The 13566-nt window shown below is 40.8% G+C and overlaps 1 protein-coding gene across 1 annotated transcript in view; it reads left to right on the top strand.

Moving 5' to 3' along the window:
- mIF2 (mitochondrial translation initiation factor 2) overlaps positions 1-13566 on the top strand; it is a 266646-nt gene that overhangs the window by 171336 nt on the left and 81744 nt on the right. The window lies entirely within an intron of this gene.

The following is a 13566-nucleotide window of genomic DNA, read 5'->3' on the forward strand; positions in this document are numbered from 1 at the left end:
TGACATGAATTTCTGAAAGATACCATCTACAAACTGTCTGATCATCTTCCAGTTCATGATTGGCCTATCATATCTCAAATTGAATGATTATGGCAAAGACTTTTTCAAGGAGTAACTTTTGGATGACATGCATGGCAATATGGATCATGTTTATGTCCAGTTTTCAGTTCATTACAGTACAGAGACTGCCCCTTAAAGCTTGAGACTTATGTTTGTGAGAGTGGTGTGAAAATGAACTCCTTTTACCAGTTCTCAAAGATGCTTTTCACCCACTATATACTTAATCTTCTGTGCTACCTCTGCTTAGTTCAGGAGCTTGGGAATAGTGAGAAGCATTTTAGTGTCTTCTTCAGACACATGGATGGGAAATCAATATATTTGCTTCTGGCCAGTATGGTGTATTAGCTTTTCCCTGTCTTGGTGCAAAAGTGTCTGATAAGAAACAGCTGTGGATTTTATTTGCAGGACTTTGGTAATTCTTGATTATCAGATTTCTGTTGATGCTCAGGCTCATCATTAAGTTTTTGACATCAGCTCTTAACCTCTTGACATCAACTCTTAACTCGCTGTGCTCAGGTACATCATTAACTTCTTGACATCGCCTCTCATTTGCAGTGCTCAAGGATATCATTAACTTCTTGACATCAACTCTCACTTGTTTTGCTCAGGCTCATCATAAACTTCTCAACAACAATCACTTGTAAGGGGGTTAATGTGTGGCTAGTCATTGGTCCTGGTTGGGTCCAGGGCAGAAGCAGCCTCCAAAAAAATTGGAATTATGAATTTTCTTTTGCTTGGGAGCTTGAGGTAATAATGTAGCATCAAAGTTATTCCTGTTCTCCATCTCTGTTACTCTTGTACTAGTGCTTCTACCTTTGAGGGATTTCATATCAGTCTCTATCTCAGCTTGTTCCTTCTCCTTTACTACTTTCACCCATCAAAAGTATTTGCTAACTGCCCACTTGTATCTCCTCCATTAGTTGTCTGTCCCCTCCATCTCTTCTTTTCATTGCCAGAAAGTCCTTGTCTTCCTGATTTTTTCCTTAGGTTCTTTATTATATCTGGCTTATGGCTATAAATTTTTCCAAAAATACTGAATCATGCATGTCATTTTAGATGTGCTTTCCTCAAAGTATTTTTGCTCATTAAGATTAGAGAAAAAGAGAGAACCATTTGTCTTTTAATGGGAACTTATTTCCTTGAGCCTCTTTAATCATGTATATTTCTTTTTCTCTTCCTGGTACTACCTCTCTTAAACAGGAAACAGCAGACAAGTATGAAAAGATAATTAAGAATTGTCATTATGTTATTTTCATACATGTTTGTTGTTCTCTGCATTAGTGAGGTAGTGCTAGGAACATGAAGAAAGGGCCCATTTGCTCACATCTACTCTCTAGCTGTCATGTGCAATGCACCAAAACCACAAGCCCTCTATCCACAACCAGGCCCCTCAAGTCTGTCAGTGGTTTCTCTTGGCTGCTTCACATGCCATTGCTCTTTATATTGACAGCACATTTCTTCCTGTATACCACATCATTCCAGTTCATTCTGTCCTGTGCATACCTTTCAAACTCTTCATGTTCATGCTGTGAGCACTCAGAACCTTATTCACTTCTTCCATCCATTTCCTGTTTGGATCCCCATGCTCCTTGACCCCTCCACTTCTGACATGTTCTTTCTCTTTGACAACCTTTCCCCCTCTCATTCTCTCCTTATGTCTATACCATTTTGGCAAACCCTCCTCAGCTCTCTCAACTATATTCTTCCTGTTACCACATCTCTCTCTTACCTTATCTTCTCTTATTTGACCAACCCTCCACACACCACATATTGTCCTCAATTCAACATATTCACCCTTTTCCATGCATTCTCATCTGCAGCCCATGTTTCACATCCATACAACACCTGTAGGACTAGTGTAGTTTCAAATATATTCATCTTCACTCTCCCAGATGGTTACCTTTCTTTCCACACATTCCTCAATGATCCTAGGACCTTTGTCACGTCACTCACCCTGTGTGTTACCTCAGCTCTCGTGGTTCCATACCCTGCTGTTCCCACTACCAGACTTCTGAAATGCTTCACTGACTCCATTTTTTCTCCATTCAGACTCACATTCCAACTAACTTGCCTCTTTGCAATGCTAAACATAACATTCCTTTAGTTCACACTTACTCTCAACTTTCTCCTTTCTCATATGCTCCCAAACGCTGACACCAGCTCCTGTAGTTTCTCACTTGAATCTGCCAACACTGCCATACTGTCAGCAAACAACTGACTCACCTCTCCACCCTTACCCCCTCAAACTCCCCAGCGCCAAACAGACTGTGACTGCATACCTGTCCCTTTCTCAAAGACCCTCGCATTTACATCCTTCAACAACCCATCCCTAAACAGATTAAACAGCTATAGTGATCTCAAGTATCCTTGTCCCAGACCCACCTTCCCATAGAACTGTTTACCTTTCTCTCTTTCTACTTACTCATACATCTTACTCTCTTGATAGAAAATTCTTATTACTTCTGATAGCTCTCCTCCCACACCATAAAACCTTTCGCAAGGCATTTCTTTCAACCATGTCATATGCTTTCTTCAGATCCATAAATGCCACATGCTGATCAATCAGTGCAGATCAGTTTCTTTAATTTTTTTCACACACATTCTTCAAATCTAACACCTGATTCACACATCCCTTACCACTTCTGAAACCACACATTTTCTCCCCAACATGATGCTCTGTACATGCCTTAACCCCCTCAATCACCACTCTCCCATACAACTTATCAGATACACTCAATAAACCTATACTTCTGTAATTTTAACATTCAACTTTGTTTCCCCTTGCCTTTATACAGTGGAACTTTACATACAGTCCACCAATCCTCAGGCACCTTTCCATGATCCATGTATGCACTGGAAACCATAACTAACCAATCAGCAATGCAGTCACCCCCTTTTTTCAAGAAATTCTGCTGCCCTTATTATTAATGTTCATTTTTATATATGGTGTGGGAGGAAAGTTGTTAGAAGCTGTGAAAAGTTTTTATCGAGGATGTAAGGCATGTGTACTTGTAGGAAGAGAGGAAAGTGATTGGTTCTCAGTGAATGTAGGTTTGCGGCAGGGGTGTGTGATGTCTCCATGGTTGTTTAATTTGTTTATGGATGGGGTTGTTAGGGAGGTAAATGCAAGAGTTTTGGAAAGAGGGGCAAGTATGAAGTCTGTTGGGGATGAGAGAGCTTGGGAAGTGAGTCAGTTGTTGTTCGCTGATGATACAGCGCTGGTGGCTGATTCATGTGAGAAACTGCAGAAGCTGGTGACTGAGTTTGGAAAAGTGTGTGGAAGAAGAAAGTTAAGAGTAAATGTGAATAAGAGCAAAGTTATTAGGTACAGTAGGGTTGAGGGTCAAGTCAATTGGGAGGTGAGTTTGAATGGAGAAAAACTGGAGGAAGTGAAGTGTTTTAGATATCTGGGAGTGGATCTGGCAGCGGATGGAGCCATGGAAGTGGAAGTGGATCATAGGGTGGGGGAGGGGGCGAAAATCCTGGGGGCCTTGAAGAATGTGTGGAAGTCGAGAACATTATCTCGGAAAGCAAAAATGGGTATGTTTGAAGGAATAGTGGTTCCAACAATGTTGTATGGTTGCGAGGCGTGGGCTATGGATAGAGTTGTGCGCAGGAGGATGGATGTGCTGGAAATGAGATGTTTGAGGACAATGTGTGGTGTGAGGTGGTTTGATCGAGTGAGTAACGTAAGGGTAAGAGAGATGTGTGGAAATAAAAAGAGCGTGGTTGAGAGAGCAGAAGAGGGTGTTTTGAAGTGGTTTGGGCACATGGAGAGGATGAGTGAGGAAAGATTGACCAAGAGGATATGTGTGTCGGAGGTGGAGGGAACAAGGAGAAGAGGGAGACCAAATTGGAGGTGGAAAGATGGAGTGAAAAAGATTTTGTGTGATCGGGGCCTGAACATGCAGGAGGGTGAAAGGAGGGCAAGGAATAGAGTGAATTGGAGCGATGTGGTATACCGGGGTTGACGTGCTGTCAGTGGATTGAAGCAGGGCATGTGAAGCGTCTGGGGTAAACCATGGAAAGCTGTGTAGGTATGTATATTTGCGTGTGTGGACGTATGTATATACATGTGTATGGGGGGGGGGTTGGGCCATTTCTTTCGTCTGTTTCCTTGCGCTACCTCGCAAATGCGGGAGACAGCGACAAAGTATAATAAAAAAAATAAAAATAATTTTTATTAGTTTAACAAAGGCACTATGGGTCTTCTAGGTTCGGTTTGCCTATGTTCTGGTTAAGTTCACTTTGCTTACTCAGGCATGGGATTTGTTTATTGGGCTTAAAAAAGCTCTCCTTTCTCTGACTCTCATTCATCAGGTATCACAGCCCAAAACCACTGCTAGTATATTATCTATGAGGCAAGGCATTCATTTGTCCAAGGGAAATGCAATGATCTCTCCTTTTCAATCACTAGTAAGTTTCTGGTCTCTAGCTAAAAGAATCTCTAACAGCTTCAGTCCAAACATATTTGGTGTCGCTGCATTATCTAACCTTTCTTGTATACTTTACATAAGGCAAATAGCACATCTGTCTGCCTATAAGACACAAGGGGTTGAATTTAGACATCGAAATTTCTTTTTCTCTGACCTTTTGCTCCATTTTTACAAAGGAATGATCTATCCTTGTATGGAGTATTGCTTTCATATCATTAGGTAGTAGTCTGTTGCCAGCAGTCGTTCAGGGTGGTACTACTGTCTGACTGAGGAGCGTTAAAGTGGTTCCCAGAATCATCTTACACTCTTAATGTTAGGATTGTTGGTCTTACTTTTCAGTCTTATCTAAGTGGGACTACCAGCTATATTCTCCTTATAAGCACCATACACCCTCTCATACCTTGCTTATTTTCTTCTCTTCACATTAGTACTCTTATTGACTCCTATGTGCTCAAACCTTTTTAGGTTTAGTGATGATAGAGTCCAATAAGTCTATGGCCCCCAAGTTCCCAGCTTCATAGGGTGCTAAGAATCTCTGGGTTTGTGTCTGACTCTACTGACAATGAGAGAGAGGGCTCAGACAGTTGTAGTACTAGCCCCTCCCATGACCTTTACCTTTCTGTTAAACCTTCCTCTGTTTCTATTCACTATACCAACACAAATGGTCTCTCCAATAACCTCTCCTGTTGAGCACCATTTGTCTTGTACCTCTCCTAATATCTTACTTCTTTCTGAAACACTAGCCCCTTTTTCATGTCCAGTTATAATCTCCACTCAATATTCCAGTTTAAAGGTGGTGTTTTTTGCTTTTCCAACATCCATACACCTGATACACCTGTTGCATGCCTCAAGGACTTGAGTCCCTAAACTTTGATGTTATATAGCTCGAGGTCTGTCCCCCAACTGCCACACTTTTCAACTGTTTTGCCTATTGCTCTCCTATTTTAACATACTTTGTATCTTTCTTTTACTATCTAAACTCTTGCCATGAGGCTGTGGTATCCTCTCACCCACAAGCTGAAATCCTCTTCTTCAGGGAGTTCATTGTTCTCCATAGGGGCTGGTTGAATTCTTCCCTACAGATGATGAAGGGATTGAAGCCCTCACTCTATCCATTCTCAATGATCTAGAGCAAATTATCTATCACATTACCCATATTTCTGACTGCTGTTACCACTTTTATAGTATTCTGGGTCTGTTTATCACCTCTAGTCCATCCCACTGTAACTACACAATCTCATTCCCAGTTGGTTCATCTGATCACACTCATAAATTTCAGTATTTTGATTATTTTGATGGCACTTCCTCCTCTGGCTGCCCTTCTAATCATAAATATGGATACCTCAAAAAAGCTGACTGGAATAACTTATATGTAAATTCTTTTCTGACTTTCCTTGAGTGAATTACTGTTTCTTATGTGGTGATGTTTCTGTCTCTGCAAAAATTGTTCTTGCAGGAATGGAAACATTTATCCCCTCTTCCTCTAAGACAACCTCTTCTTCCAATCCATAGTTCAACTGTTCCTGTTTTGAAGCCATTCAAGCAAGGGATCAGGTATGTCAGGCTTCAAAAATGCTCCTTCCTCAGACTCCCATTCTATTTTGATGGCACTTCCTCCTCTGGCTGCCCTTCTAATCATAAATACGGATACCTCAAAAAAGCTGACTGGAATAACTTATATGTAAATTCTTTTTTGACTTTCCTTGAGTAAATTACTGTTTCTTATGTGGTGATGTTTCTGTCTCTGCCAAACACATAGCAAAAATTGTTCTTGCAGGAATGGAAACATTTATCCCCTCTTTCTCTAAGACAACCTCTTCTTCCAATCCATAGTTCAACATTTCCTGTTCTGAAGCCATTCAAGCAAGGGATCAGGTATGTCAGGCTTCGAAAATGCTCCTTCCTCTGACTCCCATTCAGCTTTTATCACTGCCCGTAATCATTGCAAGTATGTTATCTGTGAGGCAAAGCATTCCTTTATTCAAAGTAAATGTGATATTCAAAGTAAGTATGATAAGCTCTTCTCATTACCCACTGATAGGTCTTTCTGGTCTTTAGCTGAGGGTATGTCTAACAACTTTTGTTGCTCTACCTTTTCTTCACTTTTCGGTTCGGATGAGCTATCTCTCCCATAGACAGAGCAACTCTCTTTGGTTCCTCTTTTTCTTCTAACACCACCTTGGATGACTCTAAGTTTCCTTTACCGTATGATGCTTCTCTTATTAATGTTGTGTCCATTATGGTCCTGATAGCATCCATGCATGTGTACCAAAAGAGCATGTCTTTGAACTTGCACCAGTGCTTGCTCATCTGTTCCCTTTCTGTTTAAAAACCAAGACTTTTCCATCTTCTTGGTGTTCATAGATCCCATCCCTAAGAAGGATGACCATTCTGACTCCTCTGACAATTTTCCTAATGCTTTGACATCTACCATTTCCAAGGTCTTTGAATCCCTCCTCAGCTCCCATGTCCTTAGACTCCTTGAATCTTGCCCCAACATATCCAAAGCTTTTGACAGGGTGTGGCATCTCGGTCTCATCTCTAAGCTCCTCTGTTTTGGTTTCCCTCCCTCACCTTGCTCCATCATATCTAGTTTCCTCTTCGGCCAGTCTATCTCTGTGGTTGTTGATGGATCAGCTTTCTCCTCTTTCTCCATCAACAGTGGTGTATCTCAAGGTTCTGTCCTGTCCCCTACAATTTTTCTCCTTTTTATTAGCAGTTTCCTCTCTTTCACAAATAACCAAGTGCACTTATATACTGATGACTCAGCACTGTATTCATCCCCATCCTCCAGTTCTGCTCCTTATTCTCTCACTTGATCTGCATCTCGTCTTGACACAGCTTCCTCAGTAAACTCTGACCTGGACAGGACATCTCAAGGAGGTGAACGATATCTTGTTAAGTTTAATTCCTTCAAGACCCAATATTTACCCATTTCTCTTTGGAAATCTCATATCTCGTGTCTCTCCTTAGGTGGTTCTGTAATATCACCTCTTGACTTATTGAACATATTTGGTATTGCTGTAACATCCACTCTTTCATGGAAACCCCATATTACAGATATAGCTAAGTCTGCCTCTAAGAAACTGGGAGTCCTGTTTAGATGTAAAAATTTCTTCTCTTGTGAGCAGTTGCTCTATTTGTACAAAGGATTGATTCGTCCTTGTACGGAGTACTGCTTTCTCATATGAGGTGGTTCTAGCTCTGCATCATTACTTGACAGAGTTGAGTCGAAAGCATTCCAACTTACAAACTCTTCCAGGCTGACATCAAAACCTGAGCTGCTTGCCCCTTGCCATGTTGGGTCACTGTCCCTCTTCAGTAGGTATTACTTTGGTTTTTGTTTCAGAGAGATGGCTGCTTGCTTTACCCCCACCACTAAGTAGACTACGCGATACTCAGCAAACTGTTGCATCACATGATTACTGTGTTGTCGTTAGCGACTCAAGGGTGACCCATTTTGATAACTGTTTCTATCCCTACACCTTGGAGCTTTGGAACTCTACATTCTCATGTCTTTTCCAATAACTATGACCTACCACATTTTAAAAGACAGGTTTTTCACATCCTCCGGAATTTGTAAATATTTTTCCCTGTCCCTTTTTTTTCCCTTTTTATGTTTCTGTTAATGTCCTGCCCTGATGTGGATTTCTGTCCTTGACTGGAGCCTCCAATAGAAAAAGAAATCTATATCATCTTCCTTAGTTTGCAGAGCTGAGAATAAAGCAGTCCAGTTTATTAAGTCACACAGACTAACCTTGTAACTTGACCCACTAGCCCAATGCCATAGTGTCAGTTGACTTTCCCTCATCTGTAGGTATTACCTGGGTTTTTGCTCCCATAAGTTGGCTGCTAGGGAACCCTAACTATTAGCTAGACCATTTAATGCTTGGCAAGATACTGTATAGCCATTAGCAGCACAAGGATAGGCTATTCTGCTAACTGTTTCTTTCCTTACTCCTTGAAGCTCTGAAGTTCTTTACCCCCTCATATCTTTCCTGACAACTATGACCTGGCCTTTTTTTAAAAGAGACTTTCCACTTCTTCCAAAATTTTTAATACTTTCCACTTCCTCCAAAATTTCTAATACTCTTCTTCATTTTATCTTTCTCCCTCATATAAACCCTCTTTATGATTTGATAAGGCCTGGCCTTAATGTAGACTTCACTCCATGGCTGGAGCATAATTCATAAGACTGAAAAGAGATGATAATCCAAAATGATTCCATAAGTTTATCAGAAGCAAACTGTATATATCTCTGATGCCTTTTCCAGTTGGAGCTCTTCTTCTACCTAATGCTCCTGCCTAATTATCCTTACCTACTACTTCTATCTACTGCTCCCACAATTTTACCAAAGGGCAGGGCTAGCACATAGTGCTTACCACAGGAAAATTTAGAGTTACAAAGAATAAGCTGTGTGAGTTAAGTGTTGTCATGTATTACAAATCACAAGGAGAGATTGTATACTTGTAGACAAAATGCCAGTAGTCCACATGTTAGTGAAACAGAAAGAAATGACAAGTACCTGGATGCAACTTGACAACCACTAAAGTGCTGGCTCACTATACAGATTATCACTAACCCTCTCAAAACCCAGATGGGTAGTATTGGTAAATATATATACCTCCCTGGTTGTTTTCTGGCTACCAACTACTACTTACCTCAAAAGTAAGCAAGTATGAACAAGATTTGTGAAAGTGTAGATGATCAGAGAAAGAGTTATCAAAGAAGAGGAAATATGGAAGAACCAAATACAAAGTATCAGAATGTTTTTCTCACAAATGCATCATTCTTAACACTAATGAGATAGAATGGAGCAGAGATCATGGAATTTTTCATAGGTTGTAGATAAGGTAGGTTGCTAAAGAATCTTGATCAATCTTGGGCACATAGACCTGATAAGAGTGCTCCATTTGAGCTTAAAGAAATGTGAAGACCACCAAACAGACATTGTGAACAAATAGTGCTTAAGTTGAAGGTACTTGTGAAATGGTATTATATAACAGTTATGCATAGATTGATGGTTAGATTTATAGATAGAAATCCTATCCATTTTCTATTACTTTATATGTTTATGCTTTGAGGCATTGCTATTAATAATTTGATGAAATTTGGATTTCAAAATGAGAAACATTAATTAGAAAATCACATTTAACTGTGATCAAATTGCAATTCACCTATGTTTTTCTCAGAGGTGGGCACCCAGTCCTCAAAAAGGACTGACAGTCACCATTCATGATCCTTGACTCTAGATGGATTGATGGTCCCAGACACAGTCCTTCCCAAAGAAAGGAACTAACATTGACTCAGTCCTCTGTCCTTTCACATAAGTGAAAAATATTTATTTGAAATGAAACCCAAACTACCAATTGAAAATACCGGTACAAGTTATACAAATAGTAATTAGTAATATTTGATACGAATAACTACAATATTACTTCATTCCCCTCAAGAAAACCAGCCTTTCAAAATGACTGTCACTGAGCCCTGATCTTTTGGGCTTGGGGACGTCTTTCCCCAGAGAGAAGAGCCACTTTGCAGCAGCACTGGAAGGAATAGGTGTGTTGAACTTTATGAACAAGTCCTTCATTGCCAGGCTGGGGATGAGTATTTGTTGATGATGAAGGGTTTCACAGGCCTTCTGCAGATAAATGTTCCACTAACTTAGTCCCAGTTTCTTTGCTTTTCACTCTGGCCTTATAAAGAGCTCCAAAGAAGTCCTTATCCTGGTCATTCTCACTTTCATTGCTACCAGGTTCCTTGCCTGAGTCCGTTGGAATCTTCACCATGATTGCCATCTGTTTCTTCACCTTGGCTGTGATCTCCTTGACATCATACATGAGGTTGTCTTCCAACAGTCTCACCCAGCCCTATTTGAACTTAGGGTGTAGTGCAGCTGCCTGAAGGAAGTCCATGTCCTTAAAAAGGAGACCAAACCTGCTTTTGATGCCATTGCAGACAGCAACTACCAGTGGCTGACACATGTTGACTTTGGTGTTTTCCTTCAGCTCCTTCAACATTGTGAGAGATGGCCAAGGTAGGCAGAAGTGCTCCCATGTCCTCCCTTGCATGATGTCTAATGCCTTACAGACCAATTGCATCACCTCAAGATACTCTTTGAAGAAGCAAATATCATCTGAAAGAAAAACAGTGTATATCTTAGTCCTATACTTTGATTTTTTAGTTTTTAAATCATATTTTATATGTTTAAGTTTATACATTTATACCTTTTCTAAAAGAAAAGTAAAATGAAATAAAAAAGAAAAGTGAAAAATAACTAGACAAGAACAAAGATACCCGAAGGGTGTTGCACGCCTAGTGTAGTCCATGAAGCTTCTCCGTCTTGGAAGATGTTGACCAGACAAGACACCTTGTCATAGACAGACTTCCATCTTATAATGGTTGGGACAGTCAGCAGCATCCCTATCTTGGCCTTGATGGTATCCGAGGCTTGTGAACTTCTTGCTTGCTAGTTCCATAGCTGTGTAGCTTTACTAAAAGTGGTTTGGTACATCTTCCTGTAGGATGGTGAGTCCTTCAAGGCCTTGCCAGCATTGGAGGTGGCAACTAGGCTCATGATGTGGGCAGCTCACCTTCTGTGCTTTGGCTGGATGTATTCGGAATCTTCCGTGGAACCAGCTGAAAATAATTAATTGATTTGTATATTTGAGTGAAAATGAAATACTGCACATGACTTGTAATAAGTGAAAGAAATGACGAAATAATCAATAATCCCTGTTTATCTTCCAGTACCAATGTCAGATTCCTGGATCTCTTTAGGCAGCTCCTCATCCATTTTCCAAAGACTCTGTGCAATGAAACACAATTAACATACTTTTTTATTCATTATTATAGAAAAAATGAGAAATGTAAATCATTAGAAAAGTAAAGGAATGCAGTTAATGAAAGTTAAGAAAAAATCTGCTTACTCAAATGCCTTGATGAAGTTGGTGCCATTGTCAGTAGTAGTTCTGCAGACCTTTGACTCAATTGTGAAGCAGAAGTGGACCTTGTCCATCTCCTTCGCAAGGATGTCAAAAGTATGTTGTCCACTGAGTCGTCTGGACACTAAGACTGACTTCTGACTGAGTAGGGTTTCCTGGTCAATCCAGTGTACCATCATCCCCATGAATAACCTGAAAATAAATGGATTATGGAATACTTTGAATTGATTCAAATGAAATGTATTTATTTATTTTATTTTGCTTAGTCCTGTCTCCCACGTTAGCGAGGTAGCGCAACGAAACAGATGAAAGAAATGGCCCAACCCACCCACATACACATGTATATACATACACGTCCACACACACATACCTATACATCTCAAAGTATACATATATATACACACACAGACATATACATATATACACATGTACATAATTCATACTGTCTGCCTTTATTCATTCCCATTGCCACCCCGCCACACATGAAATAACAACCCCCTCCCCCCTCATGTGCGCGAGGTAGCGCTAGGAAAGGACAACAAAGGCCACATTTGTTCACATTCAGGCGCTAGCTGTCATGTAATGATGCACCAAAACCACAGCTCCCTTTCCACATCCAGGCCCCACAGAACTTTCCATGGTTTACCCAGATGCTTCACATGCCCTGGTTCAATCCATTGACAGCACGTCGACTCAGGTATACCACATCGTTCCAATTCACTCTATTCCTTGCATGCCTTTCACCCTCCTGCATGTTCAGGCCCCGATCACTCAAAATCTTTTTCACTCCATCTTTCCACCTTCAATTTGGTCTCCCACTTCTCCTTGTTCCCTCTACCTCTGACACATATATCCTCTTGGTCAGTCTTTCCTCACTCATTCTCTCCATGTGACCAAACCATTTCAAAACACCCTCTTCTGCTCTCTCAACCACACTCTTTTTATTACCACACATCTCTGTTACCCTATTATTACTTACTTGATCAAACCATCTCACACCACATATTGTCCTCAAACATCTCATTTCCAGCACTTCCACCCTCCTCCATACAACTCTAACCATAGCCCATGCCTGGCAACCATATAACATTGTTGGAACCACTATTCCTTCAAACATATCCGTTTTTGCTTTCCGAGATGTTCTCGACTTCCACACATTCTTTAACGCTCCCAGAACTTTCACCCCCTCCCCCACCCTATGATTCACCTCCGTCTCCATGGTTCCATCCGCTGCCAGATCCACTCCCAGATATCTAAATTATATGGGAGGGTATTGATTGAAAGGATGAAGGCATGTACAGAGCATCAGATTGGGGAAGAGCAGTGTGGTTTCAGAAGTGGTAGAGGATGTGTGGATCAGGTGTTTGCTTTGAAGAATGTATGTGAAAAATACTTAGAAAAGCAAATGGATTTGTATGTAGCATTTATGGATCTGGAGAAGGCATATGATAGAGTTGACAGAGATGCTCTGTGGAAGGTACTAAGAATATATGGTGTGGGAGGCAAGTTGTTAGAAGCAGTGAAAGTTTTTATCGAGGATGTAAGGTATGTGTACGTGTAGGAAGAGAGGAAAGTGATTGGTTCTCAGTGAATGTAGGTTTGTGGCAGGGCTGTGTGATGTCTCCATGGTTGTTTAATTTGTTTATGGATGGGGTTGTTAGGGAGGTGAATGCAAGAGTTTTGGAAAGAGGGGCAAGTATGCAGTCTGTTGTGGATGAGAGAGCTTGGGAAGTGAGTCAGTTGTTGTTCGCTGATGATACAGCGCTGGTGGCTGATTCATGTGAGAAACTGCAGAAGCTGATGACTGAGTTTGGTAAAATGTGTGAAAGAAGAAAGTTGAGAGTAAATGTGAATGAGAGCAAGGTTATTAGGTACAATAGGGTTGAGGGTCAAGTCAATCGGGAGGTAAGTTTGAATGGAGAAAAACTGGAGGAAGTGAAGAGTTTTAGATATCTGGGAGTGGATCTGCCAGTGGATGGAACCATAAAAGCGGAAGTGAATCATAGGGTGGGGGAGGGGGTGAAAATTCTGGGAGCCTTGAAGAATGTGTGGAAGTCGAGAACATTATCTCGGAAAGCAAAAATGGGTATGTTTGAAGGAATAGTGGCTCCAACAATGTTGTATG

Source organism: Panulirus ornatus, chromosome 46 (genome assembly GCF_036320965.1).
Source record: "Panulirus ornatus isolate Po-2019 chromosome 46, ASM3632096v1, whole genome shotgun sequence".
NCBI lineage: Eukaryota > Metazoa > Arthropoda > Malacostraca > Decapoda > Palinuridae > Panulirus > Panulirus ornatus.